The sequence below is a fragment of the Oncorhynchus kisutch genome, linkage group LG15 (genome assembly GCF_002021735.2).
Source record: "Oncorhynchus kisutch isolate 150728-3 linkage group LG15, Okis_V2, whole genome shotgun sequence".
NCBI lineage: Eukaryota > Metazoa > Chordata > Actinopteri > Salmoniformes > Salmonidae > Oncorhynchus > Oncorhynchus kisutch.
In genome coordinates, this window is record NC_034188.2 from 74,026,604 (window position 1) to 74,041,582 (window position 14,979).

The 14,979-nt window shown below is 46.0% G+C and overlaps 1 pseudogene; it reads right to left on the bottom strand.

Moving 5' to 3' along the window:
• The window catches only part of LOC109904877 (long-chain-fatty-acid--CoA ligase 3-like), a 76,689-nt pseudogene extending 70,457 nt beyond the window's left edge, over nt 1-6,232 (bottom strand).
• Nucleotides 6,233-14,979: the final 8,747 nt, after the last annotated feature.

Here is a 14,979-nt window from a genome sequence, read left to right on the forward strand (position 1 = left end):
CTAACCCAGTGTGTTGGTCTCTCTCTAACCCAGTGTGTTGGTCTCTCTCTAACCCAGTGTGTTGTTCTCTCTCTAACCCAGTGTGTTGGTTTGTGTCTAACCCAGTGTGTTGGTCTCTTTCTAACCCAGTGTGTTGGTCTCTCTCTAACCCAGTGTGTTGGTCTGTGCCTAACCCAGTGTGTTGGTATCTCTATAACCCAGTGTGTTGGTCTGTCTCTAACCCAGTGTGTTGATCTCTCTCTCTAACCCAGTGTGTTGGTCTGTGTCTAACCCAGTGTGTTGGTCTGTGTCTAACCCAGTGTGTTGGTCTCTCTCTAACCCAGTGTATTGGTCTGTGCCTAACCCAGTGTGTTGGTATCACTATAACCCAGTGTGTTGGTTTGTGTTTAACCCAGTGTGTTGTTCTGTCTCTAACCCAGTGTGTTGGTCTCTCTCTAACCTAGTGTGTTGGTCTGTGCCTAACCCAGTGTGTTGGTATCTCTATAACCCAGTGTGTTGGTCTGTCTCTAACCCAGTGTGTTGATCTCTCTCTCTAACCCAGTGTGTTGGTCTGTGTCTAACCCAGTGTGTTGGTCTCTCTCTAACCCAGTGTGTTGGTATCCTCTATAACCCAGTGTGTTGGTCTCTCTATAACCCAGTGTGTTGGTCTATCTCTAACCCAGTGTGTTGGTCTCTCTCTAACCCAGTGTGTTGGTCTGTCTCTAACCCAGTGTGTTGGTCTCTCTATAACCCAGTGTGTTGGTCTCTCTATAAGCCAGTTTGTTGGTCTCTCTATAACCCAGTGTGTTGGTCTCTCTCTAACCCAGTGTGTTGGTCTGTGTCTAACCCAGTGTGTTGGTCTCTCTCTAACCCAGTGTGTTGGTCTCTCTATAACCCAGTGTGTTGGTCTCTCTATAACCCAGTGTGTTGGTCTCTCTCTAACCCAGTGTGTTGGTCTCTCTCTAACCCAGTGTGTTGGTCTCTCTCTAACCCAGTGTGTTGATCTGTGTCTAACCCACTGTGTTGGTCTCTCTCTAACCCAGTGTGTTGGTCTCTCTATAAGCCGTTTGTTGGTCTCTCTATAACCCAGTGTGTTGGTCTGTGTCTAACCCAGTGTGTTGTTCTGTGTCTAACCCAGTGTGTTGGTCTGTGTCTAACCCAGTGTGTTGGTCTCTCTATAACCCAGTGTGTTGGTCTGTCTCTAACCCAGTGTGTCGGTCCGTCTCTAACCCAGTGTGTCGGTCTGTCTCGAACCCAGTGTGTTGGTCTCTCTATAACCCAGTGTGTTGGTCTGTCTCTAACCCAGTGTGTTGATTTGTCTCTAACCCAGTGTGTTGGTCTCTCTCTAACCCAGTGTGTTGGCCTGTCTCTAACCAGTGTGTTGGTCTCTCTCTAACTCAGTGTGTTGGTCTGTCTCTAACCCAGTGTGTTGGTCTCTCTCTAACCCAGTGTGTTGGTCTGTCTCTAACCCGGTGTGTTGGTCTCTCTCTAACCCAGTGTGTTGGTCTCTCTCTAACCCAGTGTGTTGGTCTCTCTCTAACCCAGTGTGTTGGTCTCTCTCTAACCCAGTGTGTTGGTCTCTCTCTAACCCAGTGTGTTGGTCTCTCTCTAACCCAGTGTGTTGGTCTCTCTCTAACCCAGTGTTTGGTCTGTCTCTAACCCAGTGTGTTGGTCTCTCTCTAACCCAGTGTGTTGGTCTCTCTCTAACCCAGTGTGTTGGTCTCTCTCTAACCCAGTGTGTTGGTCTCTCTCTAACCCAGTGTGTTGGTCTGTCTCTAACCCAGTGTGTTGGTCTGTCTCTAACCCAGTGTGTTGGTCTGTCTCTAACCCAATGTGTTGGTCTCTGCTATAACCCAGTGTGTTGGTCTATCTCTAACCCAGTGTGTTGGTCTCTCTCTAACCCGGTGTGTTGGTCTCTCTCTAACCCAGTGTGTTGTTCTCTCTCTAACCCAGTGTGATGGTCTGTGTCTAACCCAGTGTGTTGTTCTGTCTCTAACCCAGTGTGTTGGTCTCTCTCTAACCCAGTGTGTTGGTATCTCTATAACCCAGTGTGTTGGTCTCTCTATAACCCAGTGTGTTGGTCTGTCTCTAACCCAGTGTGTCGGTCTGTCTCTAACCTAGTGTGTTGGTCTGTCTCTACAACCCAATGTGTTGGTCTGTCTCTAACCCAGTGTGTTGGTCTCTCTATAACCCAGTGTGTTGGTCTCTCTATAACCCAGTGTGTTGGTCACTCTCTAACCCAGTGTGTTGGTCTCTCTCTAACCCAGTGTGTTGGTCTGTGTCTAACCCAGTGTGTTGTTCTGTCTCTAACCCAGTGTGTTGGTCTCTCTCTAACCCAGTGTGTTGGTATCTCTATAACCCAGTGTGTTGGTCTCTCTATAACCCAGTGTGTTGGTCTGTCTCTAACCCAGTGTGTCAGTCTGTCTCTAACCTAGTGTGTTGGTCTGTCTCTACAACCCAGTGTGTTGGTCTGTCTCTAACCCAGTGTGTTGGTCTCTCTATAACCCAGTGTGTTGGTCTCTCTATAAGCCAGTTTGTTGGTCTCTCTATAACCCAGTGTGTTGGTCTCTCTCTAACCCAGTGTGTTGGTCTGTGTCTAACCCAGTGTGTTGGTCTCTCTCTAACCCAGTGTGTTGGTCTCTCTATAACCCAGTGTGTTGGTCTCTCTATAACCCAGTGTGTTGGTCTCTCTCTAATCCAGTGTGTTGGTCTCTCTCTAACCCAGTGTGTTGGTCTCTCTCTAACCCAGTGTGTTGGTCTCGCTCTAACCTAGTGTGTTGGTCTGTGCCTAACCCAGTGTGTTGGTATCTCTATAACCCAGTGTGTTGGTCTGTCTCTAACCCAGTGTGTTGATCTCTCTCTCTAACCCAGTGTGTTGTTCTGTGTCTAACCCAGTGTGTTGGTCTGTGTCTAACCCAGTGTGTTGGTATCTCTATAACCCAGTGTGTTGGTCTCTCTATAACCCAGTGTGTTGGTCTGTCTCTAACCCAGTGTGTCGGTCCGTCTCTAACCCAGTGTGTCGGTCTGTCTCGAACCCAGTGTGTTGGTCTCTCTATAACCCAGTGTGTTGGTCTGTCTCTAACCCAGTGTGTTGATTTGTCTCTAACCCAGTGTGTTGGTCTCTCTCTAACGCAGTGTGTTGGTCTCTCTCTAACCCAGTGTGTTGTTCTCTCTCTAACCCAGTGTGTTGGTTTGTGTCTAACCCAGTGTGTTGGTCTCTTTCTAACCCAGTGTGTTGGTCTCTCTCTAACCCAGTGTGTTGGTCTCTCTCTAACCCAGTGTGTTGGTCTGTGCCTAACCCAGTGTGTTGGTATCTCTATAACCCAGTGTGTTGGTCTGTCTCTAACCCAGTGTGTTGATCTCTCTCTCTAACCCAGTGTGTTGGTCTGTGTCTAACCCAGTGTGTTGGTCTGTGTCTAACCCAGTGTGTTGGTCTCTCTCTAACCCAGTGTATTGGTCTGTGCCTAACCCAGTGTGTTGGTATCTCTATAACCCAGTGTGTTGGTTTGTGTTTAACCCAGTGTGTTGTTCTGTCTCTAACCCAGTGTGTTGGTCTCTCTCTAACCTAGTGTGTTGGTCTGTGCCTAACCCAGTGTGTTGGTATCTCTATAACCCAGTGTGTTGGTCTGTCTCTAACCCAGTGTGTTGATCTCTCTCTCTAACCCAGTGTGTTGGTCTGTGTCTAACCCAGTGTGTTGGTCTCTCTCTAACCCAGTGTGTTGGTATCTCTATAACCCAGTGTGTTGGTCTCTCTATAACCCAGTGTGTTGGTCTATCTCTAACCCAGTGTGTTTGTCTGTCTCTAACCCAGTGTGTCGGTCCGTCTCTATCCCAGTGTGTCGGTCTGTCTCTAACCCAGTGTGTTGGTCTGTCTCTACAACCCAGTGTGTTGGTCTCTCTCTAACCCAGCATGTTGGTCTCTCTCTAACTCAGTGTGTTGGTCTCTCTATAACCCAGTGTGTTGGTCTCCCTATAACCCAGTGTGTTGGTCTCTCTCTAACCCAGTGTGTTGGTCTGTCTCTACAACCCAGTGTGTTGGTCTCTCTCTAACCCAGCATGTTGGTCTCTCTCTAACCCAGTGTGTTGGTCTGTCTCTAACCCAGTGTGTCGGTCTCTTTTTAACCCAGTGTGTCGTTCTGTGTTTCTCTGGCCCCACTCTGCATCACACACTGATAACAGTGGGCATAGTACAGACTCCAGATCCACAACGTGCATCACATGTGCCTCTCCCCCTCCTGCTCTCTCTCCCACACATAAACTCCTCTATCACACTCTTCCTGTCCCTTCTTGATTTAATCCTTTACCTCCTAAATATGTACTAATTTCAGATGTGCATGTGTTCTCTCACCTTGAGTCTGGTCTCCAGTAGCTCTCTGCTGGTGATGATGTGACTAACCTCTGTCTCGTTCAGACCGTGAGTAATGGCCGGACCTCCCAGGGTAGAGTACAGAGTGACCACTGCAACGCGAACACACACACACACACACATCTATTAAACTCCATGGGACCATAACTGTGTGTGTGTGTGTGTGTGTGTGTGTGTGTGTGTGTGTGTGTGTGTGTGTGTGTGTGTGTGTGTGTGTGTGTGTGTGTGTGTGTGTGGTGTGTGTGTGTGTGTGTGTGTGGTGTGTGTGTGTGTGTGTGGTGTGTGTGTGTGACTATGTGTGAGAATGTGTGTGTGGACACTCACATGGGAAGTTTTGCATGAAGCACGCCTGTGCGGCTATGACCCACTCGGCCCTGGTCTCACAGAAGATGGCAATGTTGTTGTGGGCCCTCTGGCCCAGCGCTGCAAGACCACTGCCAAGCGTGCTGCTGCCTTGTGGGTCTCAGCATAGGACAGCCAGCGGTACTGCCCCCAGGATCACCTACAGGAAGCCACAGAGAGCACACATAATGTTAGAGAGAGAGAGAGAGAGAGAGGAGGAGAGAGGAGAGAGAGAGAGGGGAGAGAGAGAGAGAGAGAGGGAGAGAGAGAGAGGGAGAGAGAGAGAGGAGAGAGAGAGAGGAGAGAGAGAGAGAGAGAGAGAGAGAGAGAGAGAGAGAGAGGAGAGAGAGAGGAGAGAGTGAGAGAGAGGAGAGAGAGAGAGAGAGAGAAACCAGAAGAACCAGGGGAGAACGCAGAGTGGTAGAGAATAGTAGAGACATACAGAGAGAAACAGAGTTTTAGAAAGGGAAACAGAATGTGAGGGAGAGATGCTGGAGGGCAGAATAGTTCACATTGGTGAACAGTAATGCCTACAGCTTGAGGTTGTGCACTTTCTGCTCAGTAATATGACAGTACGATTTATTTTTGCTGATGGATGCTTTTTAACTTTTGACATTTGAATCACAAAACTCACAAACAGTTGGGAACTACTGCTCTCTATTGGGATAACACTGGTACTGCATACACCCAGACCTGGCACAGACTAATGCACATGCACATGCACACTGTGCCAGCGAAACAATAACAACATTTAAATACATTTATCCTATGTTTTTCGCTGTACGTCTCATTGTTCAGGAAGTCAAGAGGTGGCAAAACACACTCCATTATTTTATTGCATCAACATGAGTTTTAACATCACTGTGATTAGACTAGTGGGATTAGCCTGATGATTGGGGTTTAATTAAATGGGTTGCAAGTCACACACACACACACACACAGCGAGAGTGCTTTACTTGAGCAAAGTTTAGATTGGCCTGTATGTTGTGTTTGAGGTGATGTGAGACCTTTCTGTTGAGCAAGAGATATGTGTTTTGTATTTAGTGGCTGTTCTCTCCTGTTTTGGCTAGACTGACTTGGCAGAACAAGGTCTTGTGTTTTCACTGCAAACACAAAACACGCCTGAGTTTCTTGCCCAACAGAAAGTCCTCCAGTCATATTTCCTGTCCTCACCTTCTTGAAGACCTTTCCGTTGTTCTGTCTCTCATCCTCCTCCATGACCACCTCTCTGGTGCCCAGGCAGTCTCTGTCAGGGAACCTTCTGGATGCATCCTCAAACACCTTATCCAGTGTGTCTACCCCAGGGTGCAGGGACGACACCAGCCTCTTGGTGGCGCCCATGGCCCTGTAGGGCCCCGCGGGGCGACCCGTCACAGACTGGGCCTTGAGTCTCTGAGCCCGCTCCTGTTCTGAGCCAAGGCCTGCATCTGATTCTGACACAGAGCTGAAGAGGTAGGAGGGGAGGAAGGCTAGGACAGAGTACAGCCACACCGTCACCTGGAAGAGCAGCAACAGCACTGGGTTCAGGTCCTCTTTCAGCTTCATCCTGGGTGTGTGTGTGTGTGTGTGTGTGTGTGTGTGTGTGTGTGCGGGGGGATAAGTTATTTCACTTTAGAACCCAAGGTAGGGTCCCAGGGTTTATGCTCTGAGCAGGTAGTATATCACCAGGACAGCTCCTCTAAGTCTAAGGTGTGAATGGTTGGAGAGAGAATGAATCCTGCTGCCACTGACAGGGCAAGGTATTCATTTCCTGGTTCTTCTTCTTCTGCCCTTGTGTGTTTATCTGATGACAATGGCAGCAACACCTTACTCCTAGTCAAGGGACGACAAAAAACAACAACATTCAAACAAAGTATAAGAATATGCTATTTATAATATGTAAATGTTATGTTATACATGTATACTAACACCAGTGCTTGAGCTACAATTCACACAATCCACACTCCGAGATAATAGGTTTTAATGGATTCTTCTAATGTTTCTGTTGGTGGATCCTCAAGCACCCACCAATGGTAATGCACAGCCTGACGGCCTACATAATAAGACACCCAGACGTGTACTATAGGCTATATCTCTGCCTGAGTGCTCCTTACCTACTTACTCACTCTCTGTCCCCCTGCAGCCAGCCAGAATGCTGGAGCACAGAGCTCCCTATCTAACTCCCACAAATAACTGTATAGCACGCTCTTTCTATCAATAACCACCAAGACATAGATACGTACAGACAGACAGACAGCAGATTGACTATGATGGGCTGAGAAAGGGGAGGGAGATAGAGATACACTATATATACAAAAGTATGAGGACACCCCTTGAAATGAGTGGATTTAGCTATTTCAGCCACACCTGTTACTGACAGGTGTATAAAAGGGAGCACACAGCCATGCAATCTCCATAGCCAAACACTGGCAGTAGAATTACCTTACTGTAACCTTCAACTTGGCGCCGTCATTGGATACCAATAAGTCAGTTCGTAAAATTTCTGCCCTGCTAGAGCTGCCCCGGTCAACTGTAAGTGCAGTTATTGTGAAGTGGAAACATCTAGGAGCAACAACAGCTCAGCCGTGAAGTGGTAGGCCACACAAGCTCACAGAACGGGGCCTCTGAGTGCTAAAGCAGTAGCTAAAAGTTGTCTGTCCTCGGTTGCAACACTCACTACCAAGTTCCAAACTGTCTCTGGAAGCAACGTCAGCACAAAAACTGTTCATCAGGAGCTTTATTAAATGGGTTTCCACGGCCGAACAGCCACACACAAGCCTAAGATCATCATGCGCAATGCCAAGCGTCGGCTGGAGTGGTGTGAAGCTCGCCGCTATTGGACTCTGGAGTAGAGGAAACGCGTTCTCTGGAGTGATGAATCACACTTCACCATCTGGCAGTCCTTAGGACGAATCTGGGTTTGGCGGATGCCAGGAGAACGCTATCTGCCCAAATGTACAGTGCCAACTGTATAGTTTGGTGAAGGAGGAATAATGGTCTGGGGCTGTTTTTCATGGTTCGGGCTAGGCCCCTTAGTTCCAGTGAAGGGAAATCTTAACGCTACAGCTTACATTGACATTCTAGATGATTCTGTACTTCCAACTTTGTGGCAACAATTTGGGGAAGGGCCTTTCAGCATGACAATGCTCCCGTGCACAAAGCGAGGTCCACACAGAAATGGTTTGTCGAGATTGGTGTGGAAGAACTTGAATGGTCTTTACAGAGACCTGACCTTAATCCCATTGAATACCTTTGGGATGGATTGGAACGCCGACTGCAAAGCAGGCCTAATCGCCCAACATCAGTGCCTGACCTCACTAATGCTCTTGTGGCCGAATGGAAACAAGTCCCTGCAGCAATGTTCCAACATCTAGTGGAAATCCTTCCCAGAAGAGTGGAGGCTGTTATAGCAGGAAAAGGGGGACCCACTCTATATTAATGCCCATGATTTTGGAATGAGATGTTCGACAAGCAGGTGTCCACATACTTTTGGTCATGTAGTGTAGATAGAAAGAGAGAGAGAGGTGAAGTTAGAAGAGAGTGAAAGCACAGGAGGGAAACGAAACAGAGGAAGAGTAATAAAGAGTGTGAGGGGGAAAGAGATGGAGAGAGAGTGAAGGGAGGGGGTTGGGTTATGGCTGAGAGAAAGGCCTAGGGTACATGCGTCTTTTAGCCCCATGTACCCATTACAACCCACGATGCAATGACAGATGACAGTGGGAGAGAAATCATGAGAAAACAAAAAGATAATTCCTTGACACATTGGAAAGAATTAACAAAAAAAACAGAGTAAACTAGAATGCTATTTGACCCTTATCAGAGAGCACACAGTGGCAGAAAACCTGCCCACTGTGACTGACTCAAAATTAAGGAAAACTTTGAATATGTACAGACTCAGTGAGCATAGCCTTGCTATTGAGAAAGGCCGCCGTAGGCAGACCTGGCAGACAATTCTTCCGACCTCATGGCATGGTTTTTGCTCTGACATGCACTGTCAATTGTGGGACCTTATATAGACAGGTGTGTAGACAGGCCGTTTCAAATCATGTCAAGCAATTGAATTTACCACAAGTGGACTCCAATCAAGTTGGAGAAACATCTCAAGGATGTTCAATGGAAACAGGATGCACTTGACCTCAATTTCGAGTCTCATAGTAAAGGGTCTGAATACTTATTTAAACAGTATTTCAGTTTTTTATTTTTAATACATTTGCAAACATTTTGTCGTTATGTGGTATTGTGTGTAGATTGCTGAAAAAAAATATTTAATCCATTTTAGAATAAGTCAGTAACGTAACAAACTGTGGAAAAAAGTCAAGGGGTCTGAAAACTTTCTGTATGTTTCCCATGATAATAAAACCCCTTGAATTGAATTGAGTTGAGAGAGAGAGAGAGAGAGAGAGTGATAGAGAGACAGAGTGAGAGACAGAGCGAGACAGAGAGAGAGTCAGAGAAAGAGAGAGATGGAGATACAGCGAGACAGAAAGAGAAAGAGAGACAGAGACAGAGGAAGAGAGAGAGAGTGAGAGAGAGAGAGACAGAGCGAGATAGAGAGAGAGTCGGAGAAAGAGAGAGATGGAGATACAGTGAGACAGACAGAGAAAGAGAGACAGATACAGAAGAAGAGACAGACAGTGAGAGAGACAGAGACAGAGGATGAGAGAGAGAGTGAGAGAGAGTCGGAGAAAGAGAAAGATGGAGATACAGCGAGACAGAAAGAGAAAGAGAGACAGAGACAGAGGAAGAGAGAGAGAGTGAGAGAGAGACAGAGTGAAAGACAGAGCGAGACAGAGAGAGAGTCAGAGAAAGAGAGAGATGGAGATACAGCGAGACAGAAAGAGAAAGAGAGACAGAGACAGAGGAAGAGAGAGAGAGTGAGAGAGAGAGAGAGAGAGAGAGCGAGACAGAGAGAGCGAGACAGAGAGAGTGTCGGAGAAAGAGAGAGATGGAGATACAGCGAGACAGACAGAGAAAGAGAGACATACAGAGGAAGAAAGAGACAGACACAGAGAGAGTGGGAGGGCAAGGAGAGGGGGATGAGGAAGAAAGAAATAAGGGGGCTGAATAAGTCACGTTAACTCAGAATGGATTTCAACACAAATCCTCAACTGGGTGAAAGGTGCTCAACTACTTTATACCAGATTGAAAACAAATGTGTGTGAAACTTTCACTGAAAGGGATTCTGTGTGTGTGAAATAGGTTATATTATGTGTGTGTGTTAACAGGGATGATGATAGCTACCTCCAACTCCTGAGGATACTAGTGTTGGGTAACTGTCCATGGTACTGGAAGCCATGCTCCTCCTCCCTCTCCATGGCCATCTCTGATGGTTACCCCAGAGAGGCTAAAGACATTGAGCTACAAATGGTAGCGATGATATGCTATCTTGCATGGTTGGGCGCTAATGCTGTGCCATGTCTGTCCCTGCAGCCCATTTTCTAGCTAATTTCCCTAGCCACTGATCCATAGCATTGTCCTGCTGCTCAAACTCATTTTGTAAGTCTCTGTCTTTCTGACATGAGTTTCAACTGAGAAATAATAACAAGCAACAAAACACACAAACACGCATGCGCACGCTCACACACACACACACACACACACACACACACACACACACACACACACACACACACACACACACACACACACACACACACACACACACACACACACACACACACACACACACACACACACGCACACCTACTGAATTAGGCTTAGACCTCAGCAGGCTATTTTAGCAGCAGTCATTCATTATTCATGTGAGAGAGCAGCTCAACTTCAACTCCTCTCCAGCAGCACGACATCCTTCCCCCTCCTTCCATCACACACACACTATCCCCTCTCCAAAATGCTCCCTAAAGACTCATGACTAAACCAGAGTGAGACAGCAACTCCCATAATTATCATCCTCCCTCTGTGCTGGCCTGGTGTACAATTACCCAGCACATCTAGCAGTGCCATAGCACACTCACAGTCACTATAATGAACTGATACACTGCTGAGGTTACTGACCGCCCGCTGGCTCTCTGTTTCCTTTTCCTTCTCCATGGACACCTGGAAACACACACAATCTGGGTTTGTTGAAGTAGTGATTGGTTTTCTTGGAGTTTATTGGAGTAGTCTTTGGGTTCCTTGGAATTGTCTTGGGGTTTGTTGGAGTTTGTTGGAGTAATCTGGGCTGCCGCTGGAACCAAAGGTCGAAAGCACAGTGGCTGAAGTGAAGAATTGTTAGGCTAAAGTGAACAAATGATCTCAATTAGATCGGCTAAGCCGATGACTCTGCGTATTGGGAGGGAAGAAAAAACTATACACGACTGATAAAACTCCAACTGTTTGCACCGTGGCGTTGGAACTCATAACTGTGACCACACGTACGTTATTGCTGTAATATTTGACTAGTTAGCAATCAAATGGATGACTAAACTTATGTCATGTATGTTCCAGTGGTTGGATACACTGACTGACCAATGCTCTTTCTATCTGAGACTGGGAAATGACTTATAACATCACATAGGAGAAGGGGCTAACCACAGTGGGATGGGCTGTCTGGTATTAAAACACAAGTGAGACTGACAATACAGGTGATAGGTGAGAGTACAAAGGTAGTGTTGTATGAGGAGGAGAGGAGGCTGTGTCAACACCGTGACTTGATCCATGTGTGAGCCTTGGCAGGTGCCAGAGTACTAAGACTCAGAACAAAGCAGGAGGCCATGAGGAGACCTGGTGAAGGAGGTCATGAGGAGACCTGGTGAAGGAGGCCATGAGGAGACCTGGAGAAGGAGGCCATGAGGAGACCTGGCGAATGAGGCCATGAGGAGACCTGGTGAAGGAGGCCATGAGGAGACCTGGTGAAGGAGGCCATGAGGAGACCTGACGAAGGAGGCCATGAGGAGACCTGGCGAATGAGGCCATGAGGAGACCTGGGAGGAGACCTGGTGAATGAGGCCATGAGGAGACCTGGTGAAGGAGGCCATGATGAGACCTGCTGAAGGCCATGAGGAGACCTGCTGAAGGAGGCCATGAGGAGACCTGGTGAAGGAGGCCATGAGGAGACCTGCTGAAGGAGGCCATGAGGAGACCTGGTGAAGAAGGCCATGAGGAGACCTGCTGAAGGAGGCCATGAGGAGACCTGGTGAAGAAGGCCTTGAGGAGACCTGGTAAAGGAGGCCATGAGGAGATCTGGGGTTCATCTCTCTTTCTTTTTAAAGGACAGTGACTCTCCTGTATGTTTTATGCTTTATTGACAGACAGAAAAGAAAGTAGCCTAGGTGAGGAGGAAACATAGTCGGAAAGGTGTGACATATTTCCTCTCTCCACTGCTAACAGCTCACTGACATATTGACATATTCTGACTGCATTGGGATTCCCTGCTTGAGAAACCTGACTAACACGTTAAACCTCTCTCTCTCCCTTCCTCTCTCTCCCTCCACCAGATGGGCGAGGCTGCAGGTTACGAGCCCTGTTTTGGAATTTACACTCGTGATAGGAGCAGGCATCACAGGCTAAAATGACATTTTTGCATGTACTTATCAATTTCGCAATTTTTTTGTATTTTGGTCCATTAATATTAGTATTTTCCAAAAAGTAAAAATGTCAAAAGCTTGATGAAATGTATATATTCGGTAGTTTATCATACTACCGTCATCAAAATATTATGAATTGTAACCCCTTTTAAATGGACATACATCCATCATTTCAAAGCTCACAACATTGAATCACACTTAATTTAAACACTTATTTCATAGAGAATGTTTTCTAAATAGGTGTTTCTCATTTGGTAGTCTAATTGCCTGATTACACACACATGGTTCCCATTTCCCCTGAATAGTATGTTATATATGCGCCCTCTGTTCCCTCTGTCTTTGTCGGTTATTGTTCCCATATCTGTTGGAGGTGTGAGTACCTACGCGTTGGTACAGCTGTTATGCTGCGTACTTTATATACTGTGTATTACGGGAATCGTCCCGTGTCGTTCAATGAGGATTACCCTCGCTCTTTTGTTTGTGTACAGCCCAGTGTTTTTGTATACGCGTTTGTTTTGGGTGTATATTGTATATCCATATTGTGTATTCCTGCGCCTGTCTCCAAAATCCTTTATACCAGCGTGACACGCGCCAACTCATTTTCCTCAGCTTCAGAAGCATCTACATTCACCACATCTTGTGTGGTTATCCTTAGACATATTCTCCAGACTTATACACAGGGAATTGTTCATAGGTTGTCAAATTGTATTCTAGATTCTTGAAAAATGTGCCAAAAATTAATCTGACGTACTTTTCTTTAGTGTTCTACAGATAGAAAGATTTAAAACAATATTTATTCACAATCGGTTATAATGTGTAAGGAGTGTCTTAACAAAATGAAACCAAAATATTTAGGTTGAATTCTTCCTGTGTCCAGAAAATTTAATTTGTGTTATATATGATATGTAAATATTTTATCATTTGCATATTTTCATACAATATTTCTGGGGGGGAAAGTATACAAAAAATATATTTGTGTCCACATTTAACTGGTAAAAGTTGATTGTGATATGATTAAGGGGGTTAAATACCCTATTAGGGTGTGGTGCCTGACCTTATGTCCATTATAAAGCTTCAACCAATAGAACAAACAAAAGAACATCAAGAATGAATAAGGAAGGGAAACAATTGCTCAATAAATGAGCTTTGTACAACAGGGCAGGAGGTTTGGAAATGGCACACCACCATAACACAGTGGATTAATGAAGAAATTAATTGAGTAATATTCTGCCATTACTCCTCCCGTAGTTGGTGGGCAGGCAGACAGGCCGCAGTAAGAAGGAATCACTGCTTCCTTAACTGATTGTGAATGGGCCTTTTGTGTGACCACCCTCTCGTCTTGTCCGCGCAGGCAGGCCACCTGGAGAAAGCTCAACGTTGCCATTGTATTGTGCCAACAGTCCAGCTCACGATACAGTGCCACAGCTAGGACAGCCACTGGAAGGGTCAGACTGTGTGTGTGTGTGTGTGTGTGTGTGTGTGTGTGTGTGTGTGTGTGTGTGTGTGTGTGTGTGTGTGTGTGTGTGTGTGTGTGTGTGTGTGTGTGTGTGTGTATGTGTGTGTGTGTGTATGAGCCCGTGTGTGTGTGCCCGTGTGTGTGCCCGTGTGTGCCCGTGTGTGTGTGTGTGTGTGTGTGTGTGTGTGTGTGTGTGTGTGTGTGTGTGTGTGTGTGTGTGTGTGTGTGTGTGTGTGTGTGTGTGTGTGTATGTGTGTGTGTGTATGAGCCCGTGTGTGCACAGACTTCTCCAAATAATGGCGTAATCATACTTGAAAAGCTTTGAGTAAGCATGTTTTCACTGAATGTGATAACACAACACACAATGGAATGGATTATGTGGCTCAGACTACAGCTTTTCTTCTTAGGGTTTGAGTGGTAGCAGAAGCAAGCAACTAGACAGTAAACATACCAGACAACCACTAAAACAACTAGCCTAATCTGAAACTAAAGGTTCTCTATGATAGCTTCCTTTCTCTGCCATCTCCCACACTGCTGAGTTTAGGATACATGAGCCTGGACGCAGGGATAGCAGACCATGACATTTAGCCTATGTATGCCATGCTGCCAAGTGATGGACCTCAAACATTTGATTCAACCAAAATATATAACCATACCCGCTGGTGAATGATATAGGCCTATAACCTACCCTCTGAAACCTATTACATAAGAAGAATGCTCCACCGAAGAATGCTCCACCGAAGAATGCTCCACAGAAGAATGCTAATGCCACAGAAGAATGCTAATGCCACAGAAGAAAGCTCCTGCAGACAGAAACATGGCATAAGAGAGGAGGGCATACAACTGTGTGTCTGTGCACATATCCCATCGGACCATCCCTGGCAGACAATAGATGCTCTGTGTATAAGTACAGGCTCTCTCCAATAGACCACCCTGATTTGATTGCAGTTGCCATGAGCCAAGTAAATGACAACAGCAGTACAAACAAGTCTAACAGTGGACAAGATATTCACAACTAGAGTGAGTTACGAGACAGGACAGTCTTCTGGTAACATTATGCATAACATTTGTCAACGATAAAGTTCAGACTTTGTCAAACAAAATGTTGATTATGGTGTCCACACAAAGGCAATTGTGAAGACAGGCAACAACGACAAAAAAGGCCCATTACGAAAAATAAGTTATTATGTTATATTCTGTCAGATAATAAATAAAGGTACATTAACAAGTCATTATTTATGTAATTATTCATTAAAATCAATGTGAAACTTATTATTGACCATCTGAACAGTCAGTGGGCGCACTGCTGAGAAATCGTATCTGCAAGCCAC